The following is a 7,765-nucleotide window of genomic DNA, read 5'->3' as shown; positions in this document are numbered from 1 at the left end:
TTTATAATAGCTTCCGGAAAGCGTTTGACTCGGTGCCCCACTGCAGACTCCTAACTAAGGTACGAGCATATGGGATTGGTTCCAAAATATCTGAGTGGCTCGTAGACTTCTTAAGTAATAGGACGCAGTACGTTGTCCTCGATGGTGAGTGTTCATCGGAGGTGAGGGTATCATCTGGAGTGCCCCAGGGAAGTGTGGTAGTTGTCTTCTATCTACATAAATGATCTTTTGGATAGAGTGGATAGCAATGTGCGGCTGTTTGCTGATGATGCTGTGGTGTACGGGAAGGTGTCGTCGTTGAGTGACTGTAGGAGGATACAAGATGACTTGGTATAACGGTACATTGTGGGCAGGCGTGTCAATCAGCATAATATTAATTAAAATCGGGGAAGAATTAAAAAGAGGAAAGTAATACGAATCTTTAATAACTGCACAGTATTACTAAGAAGCAATATAATGAAAATGAGTAAAAAGCAAAGTAGCAAAGACCAAGCGGGACAGAAAGATATAGGGGCGCGTTTGTTTCTTCGTACATGTAAAAGAACATGTAACACATTATTGAGCTCTCTACCTTCAGTTATCGCGATCGGGCTAGTCGATGAAAAAGTGGTACGCGACTGCGAAGTTCGTTAAGAAGATTATTTAAAGACTCTCGAAGCACGTTTAAAATACATTACGTCTGACGAAGTTATCTGAGACGTTTATTGTCGGGTGAAGTGAAAATGAATCCGACAACATAATTCGAAATTTGTGTTAGCTGGGCAAAATACTCTTGGGAAACTATTATGGTTGTGGAACCCACGAAAGTTGTGCGCAACGGAAAGCTGTAGTTTACATAATTCTGCATTTTATAAAATTAATAGACTCTTATCCTTGGACGGTTGCGGGGTAACTGATACAAACAACGCGACAGCATAATAAATAGTTCGCTTATTAACTACCAGATATTAATTAACGGGGACCTAAAATATTAAAAAAGAAGGATAGGATCATCACCTCCAATCCAGATTCAAATTTCATATTTAATTAGTGAAAAGAAAAGTGTTAATAAACAAACTACATTTCAATTTTATCCACGATTTTGGCTTCATAACGTAGTCTTGACTACATGATAAACAACATCTGTGGAAGTTGTATGCAATGTGTCGTCATAATATTTAGCCAACCAATATTGTGGGACACCAAAAATGTAAATACATGAAATTGTTCTTACAGTGGATGTATAATGTGTGAGTGCGACGAACTATATTGAGAAACTGAACATCCATTACGTACTTGCATGTTTTCCTGCGAAAATGGTCCTTGACGGTACATCAGCATAGAGTTCGAATAGAATCGCTGGAACATTGCAAACCATTCAGATTAATCGAACATCTAAATACGCATAATGCTGGTACCACAAGGATGTGTTCTTTCTCCTCACCCCCGTGGCAGTAATTGAATTAAGAGTCAGCCAGGAAGTACATTTAAATCAATTGACGACCATTGAGCTAGCGTCACGAATTTTCAAACGTCCACTGCCATGTATGAAGGCGAGTGACACCACGAGTGTTGACGTCGATCGAGGGGTGTCGTCGTGATCGTATTAAATGACATTGAGCGGTTACAATGGACAGGATCTGTGATTGGTGTAAAGAATGGCAGCTAACTCAAAATATAGATAAATGTAAATTAATACAGATGAATAGGAAAAAGAAACCCGTAATGTTTGAATACTCCATGGTAGTGTAGCGCTTGACACAGTCACATCGATGAAATATTTGGGCGTAACACTGCAGAGCGATATGAAGTGGGACAAGCATGTAATGGCAGTTTTGGGGAAGGCGGATAGGCGTCTTCGGTTCATTGGTAGAATTTTGGGAAGATGCGGTTCATCTGTAAAGGAGACCGCTTATAAAACACTAATATGACCTATTCTTGAGTACTGCTCGTGCGTTTGGGATCCCTATCAGGTCGGATTGTGGGAGGACATAGAAGCAATTCAGAGGCGGGCTGCTAGATTTGTTACTCGTAGATTTGATCATCACGCGAGTGTTACGGAAATGCTTCAGGAACTCGGGTGCGAGTCTCTGGAGAAAAGGGGGCTTTCTTTTCGTGAATCGCTGATGAGGAAATTTAGAACCAGCATTTGAGGCAAACTGCCGCCAACTTATATTTCGCGGAAAGACCACAAAGATAAGATAAGAGAGATTGGGGCTCGTACAGAGGCATATAGGCAGTCATTTTTTCCTCGTTCTGTTTGAGAGTGGAACAGGGAGAGAAGATGCTAGTTGTGGTACGAGGTACCCTCCGCCACGCACCTTATGGTGGATTGCGGAGTATGTATGTAGATGTAGATGTAGCTGCAATAATTGTGCTGCAAACTACGTAAATATGGTGTGTTTGACACGTTTGCAAGAACGAACCTGGCTTGTGGTATGGGAAGTGGACTCGGCTACATTCCCGGAAAGAGTAGCGCGGCCCTGACTTGAATCTGTAAAGGATTTCATAAAAGATTAGGTTTATCTGTATTTTGTGACGTGATACAGTACGAATAAGCGAGGTTTATTAATTGGTACTATTGCTGATCTTAGTGACGGCCGGCATAAGCCAGTATGGTGAAACTGTAATATTTTTCTTGGTACGCTGAGTTGTGTGGACGTACTTATAATTGGTTCAAAGCATAGGCTTAACACTGAATCTGTACGTTCTGTGTTATCTAATTGCATTACTTGTTCACTCGTAAACAGTGAAATGGTAGTCTTACTTGACTGTTTATCAGTATCCTGTTAAGGGGTAATTTAAATAAGCTCCCCAGTTTCAGTGAACATATGTTAACCTGCTGGTGTATTTTAAATTTCTAAGCTGACTTGTTATTAGCCGGCCTGAGTGGCCGAGCGGTTCTAGGCGGTACAGTCTGAAACCGCACAACCGCTACGGTCGCAGGTTCGAATCCTGCCTCGGGCATGGATGTGTGTGATGTCCTTAGGTTATTTAGGTTTAGGTAGTTCTAAGTCCTAAGGGACTGATGACCTCAGAAGTTAGGTCCAATAGTGCTCAGAGCCATTTTTTGACTTGGTATTATGCTATTCGCCCTTGCCCTTTAAGGTTACGTCAAGGGCATTAGTTTTTGATCCACCCTTGACTATTTTATTGCAATGTTCGTGATATAGGCTATTATTTTATACATCGTAGTTATTTTACGTTTGACGAATTAATGGTTGCCGTTTTCTCCCCCCCCCCCCCCTTCTTTCTCTGAAATTGTGTAGTAGAACGGTCTCTGAGACCTTTTTATCCAGTGTGCTATAGTGTACTGTGTGCGGCACCCTGTCCAGCTCGCCCGCTTGCTGTGGGATCTGGGTCTAGCCGCCTCTGGTCTGGGTCCAGTGCCCACCCCCCCCCACCCCCTTCTGCTACTTGAATTAGCCCGTGTCTATGTGATGACACCTGTCTAGAAATCTGTCACGAAGGGGTGTATGTCTTTGTATTTTACTGTCTTAAAAAATTTTGTGGTGTCCATGATTTGTTAAACTTTATCTCACTATTGTAATCTCCTCTGCGAGCCATGCTATGTACAGAATTTAATTAACTTGCGAATAACTTAATGCCTTTTTAAATATTAATGTTGTTGCTTGGATAGGGCGCTTGCCCGTGCTTGTAAGCTTTCTTTGCTAACTTACCTTATCACAAAAATTTTAAAGATAAAATTTTATTTCGTAATGAAAAGTTTAATAAGAGGGCCACATAAGCAACATTCACAGTTTATAACAACAAGACTTTTATTAAAGTTTTCTTTACGAAATAAAATTTTGTCTTTAAAGTTAGCAAAGAATCCTTACAAGCAAGGACAAGCGCTCTATTCAGACAACAACATTAGTCTTTAAACACGCATTAAATGAGTCGCAACTTAATTAAATTCTGCTCACAGTACAGCTCGCCAAGTAAACTACACTAATGTGATAAAGTTTAACCAATCATGGATATCACAAAATTGTTTTAAAACAATAAAATACAAACAAATACACCCCTTCGTGACAGATTTCCAAAACAGGTGTCATCACATAGACACGGGCTAATTCAAGTAGCAGAAGGGGGTGGGGGGGGGTGGGCACTGGACCCAGACCAGAGGCGGCTAGACCCAGATCCCACAGCAAGCGGGCGAGCTGGACAGGGTGCCGCACACAGTACACTATAGCACACTGGATAAAAAGGTTTTAGAGACCGTTCTACTACACAATTTCAGAGAAAGAAGGGGGGGGGGGGGGAGAAAACGGCAACCATTAATTCGTCAAACGTAAAATAACTACGATGTATAAAATAATAGCCTATATCACGAACATTGCAATAAAATAGTCAAGGGTGGATCAAAAACTAATGCCCTTGACGTAACCTTAAAGGGCAAGGGCGAATAGCATAATACCAAGTCAAAAAATGGCTCTGAGCACTATTGGACCTAACTTCTGAGGTCATCAGTCCCTTAGGACTTAGAACTACCTAAACCTAAATAACCTAAGGACATCACACACATCCATGCCCGAGGCAGGATTCGAACCTGCGACCGTAGCGGTTGTGCGGTTTCAGACTGTACCGCCTAGAACCGCTCGGCCACTCAGGCCGGCTAATAACAAGTCAGCTTAGAAATTTAAACTACACCAGCAGGTTAACATATGTTCACTGAAACTGGGGAGCTTATTTAAATTACCCCTTAACAGGATACTGATAAACAGTCAAGTAAGACTACCATTTCACTGTTTACGAGTGAACAAGTAATGCAATTAGATAACACAGAACGTACAGATTCAGTGTTAAGCCTATGCTTTGAACCAATTATAAGTACGTCCACACAACTCAGCGTACCAAGAAAAATATTACAGTTTCACCATACTGGCTTATGCCGATCGTCACTAAGAACAGGAATAGTACCAATTAATACACCTCGCTTATTAGTACTGTATCACATCACAAATTCCAGATGAACCTAATTTTTTATGAAATCGTTTACAGATCCAAATCAGGGCCGCACGACTCTATTCGGATAATGTGACCGAGTCCAGTTCCCACACTACAAGCCAGGTTCGGTTTTGCCAACGTGTCAAACACACCACAACCTCTGCGTCGTGCCCCGGCCTGCTGAGCCAAGCTCGCCCTGATCCCCATCGCCGCGCGGCTCTTCGGCTGTCGCTCTCTAGCGCCACACGCCCGTCGCTGCCAAAAGCCACGTCAAATTGCCGGTCCCAAAGATCACACCATACCGACCCGATCGCTCAATCGATACGAGCCGGCACGGGTCCGTAAATACTAAAGTAATCTTGTCCAATATACTGTACTCCATCACCAACTGAAATATCTGCCCTTCTACCCATTACATTCTTCATTTAGAAATATTTTTGACTGCTAGCTGACAACCGATTGAAGCTGTTAAGCGTTGACAGCCACAGTGAAAAACGATATTGTTGTGTGCTTAGGAGATATTTATATTATACCGTTTACATTTTCAGCACAGTTTACTGCAACAATGATTGAAATGCCCAGAAGCGAAACAAATGGCGAATGTGACTTCTGTTATTATTTACATCTTTTGAAAAAGTATAGTCTGTAATCAACCTGACTGAAAGCAGACTGAGCCACGCTGTTAGCCGTAGGACTAAGATGGGGAAGAATGGCTGGTTCCTTGCTCCAACCATCTTTTATCTCTGGATAGGTTCCGCGGAACTAATTTTGACAGTAGGCCGAGTGGACCTCGGACTTGGAATGAACCCGGGGTTTAACTAGCTTCTTGGGGACCAGCATCCATTGCTGTACCAGGTGGTCCACAACGACCAGTCTGGTGAAAAAGGTGCTTTAGAAACATTTAACTTACTGAGAAAAAATGAAATGAAGATGTGTGTAGTAGGGGTATTGCTAAAGAGTCTTTTAGCATGAAAGAAATGTTTGAAAATTTAGAAAACAAACTTCAATGGGTAATGTGACTTAGAACATATATTATGATAAATACAATTCATTATACAGTTTTGAAGTATAGTAAGGCAGTTTAGATTATTTTATTTATAGAAATTACAAGTTTAATCTCTGCAACAGTACAATGGAGGTGGTCCTACAGGCAACAGACTAAACTTTGCGCTCGTATGCTCCTTGGTTATTACTGTAAAATCTTCCGTCACACAAGAGACATTCAGAACCGTTATTTTCTGGTACAATACATGGTACAAAGTCCATTTCGACCGATTCGTCGGAATGGAATTATTCATCATCGCCGTCTGTATAAGCTTTCACACTAATTTGCAGTATTTTTGAAGAGCTTCGGATTCTTTTCTTGTCGGAAGTTCTATAATTTCTTGTGTTTTGGGTTCTCACCCCTAGAAAATTTGTTCCGTTTGCGTTATTGCTTATCTATTAGTTTGAAATGGGGAATGGGTCAGTATAGAAGATGTTAAAACTTTTCTCTGATCGGCTTCTTAATTTTTGATGAGTGAGGACTGGACGCACAAGAAAATTTAGAAAAACAAGTAACAGTTGCACCAGGACTTTCCAGTCTTTTGTAATAACCCGAGTTGCTATTTTGGAAAACTAGAAAACCTGATAATAGAGGAAATAAAGTTCCTCAGTGAATCTGCAGTCATTGCTGAGATGTTGTCAATTGTTGTGGTCTTCAGTCCTGAGACCTATTTTGATGCTGCTCTCCATTCTACTCTATCCTGTGCAAGCTTCTTCATCTCCCAGTACCTACTGCAACCTACATCCTTCTGAATCTGCTTAGTGTATTCATCTCTTGGTCTCCCTCTGCGATTTTTACCCTCCACGCTGCCCTCCAATACTAAATTGGCAATCCGATGATCCTTCAGAACATGTCATACCAACCGATCCCTTCTTCCAGTCAAGTTGTGCCACAAGCTCCTCTCCTCTCCAATTATATTCAATTCCTCCCCATTAGTTATGTGATCTACTCATCTAATCATCAGCATTCTTCTGTAGCACCTCATTTCGAAAGCTTCTATTCTCTTCTTGTCCAAACTATTTATCGTCAATGTTTCACCTTCATACATGGCTACACTCCATTCAAATACTTTCAGAAACGACTTCCTGACATTTAAATCTATACTCGATGTTAACAAATTTTTCTTCTTCAGAAACGCTTTCCTTGCCATTGCGTCTACATTTTATATCCTCACTAGTTCGACCATTATCAGTTATTTTGCTCCCCAAATAGCAAAACTCCTTTACTACTTTGATAAGTGTCTCATTTCCTAATCTAATTCCCTCAGCATCACCTGACTTAATTCGACTACATTCCATTATCCTCGTTTTGCTTTTGTTGATGTTCATCTTATATCCTCCTTTCAAGACACTCTCCATTCCTTACAACTGCTCCTCAAATTCTTTTGCTGTCTCTGACAGAATTACAACGTCATCGGCAAACCTCAAAGTTTTTATTTCTTCTCCATATATTTTAATATCAACTCTGAGTTTTTCTTTTCTTTCCTTTCCAGCTTGCTCAATATACTAATTGAATAACATCGGGGAGAGGCTACAATCCTGTCCAACTCCCTTCCCAAACACTGCTTCCCTTTCATGCCCCTCGACTCTTACAACTGCCATCTGGTATCTGCAGAAATTGTAATTAGCCCTCCGCTCCCTGTATTTGACCCCTGCCGCCTTAAGAATTTGAATGAGAGCATTGCAGACAACTTTGTCAAAAATTTCTCTAAATGTAAAAACGCTAGAAACGTTGGTTTACCTTTCCTTAATCTATCTTCTAGGTTAAGTCGTAGGGTTGGTATTGCCTCAC

This window comes from Schistocerca cancellata, chromosome 8, assembly GCF_023864275.1.
Source record: "Schistocerca cancellata isolate TAMUIC-IGC-003103 chromosome 8, iqSchCanc2.1, whole genome shotgun sequence".
Lineage (NCBI taxonomy): Eukaryota > Metazoa > Arthropoda > Insecta > Orthoptera > Acrididae > Schistocerca > Schistocerca cancellata.
The sequence above is the reverse complement of the archived record's forward strand: the minus strand, read 5'-3'. Positions refer to the sequence as shown.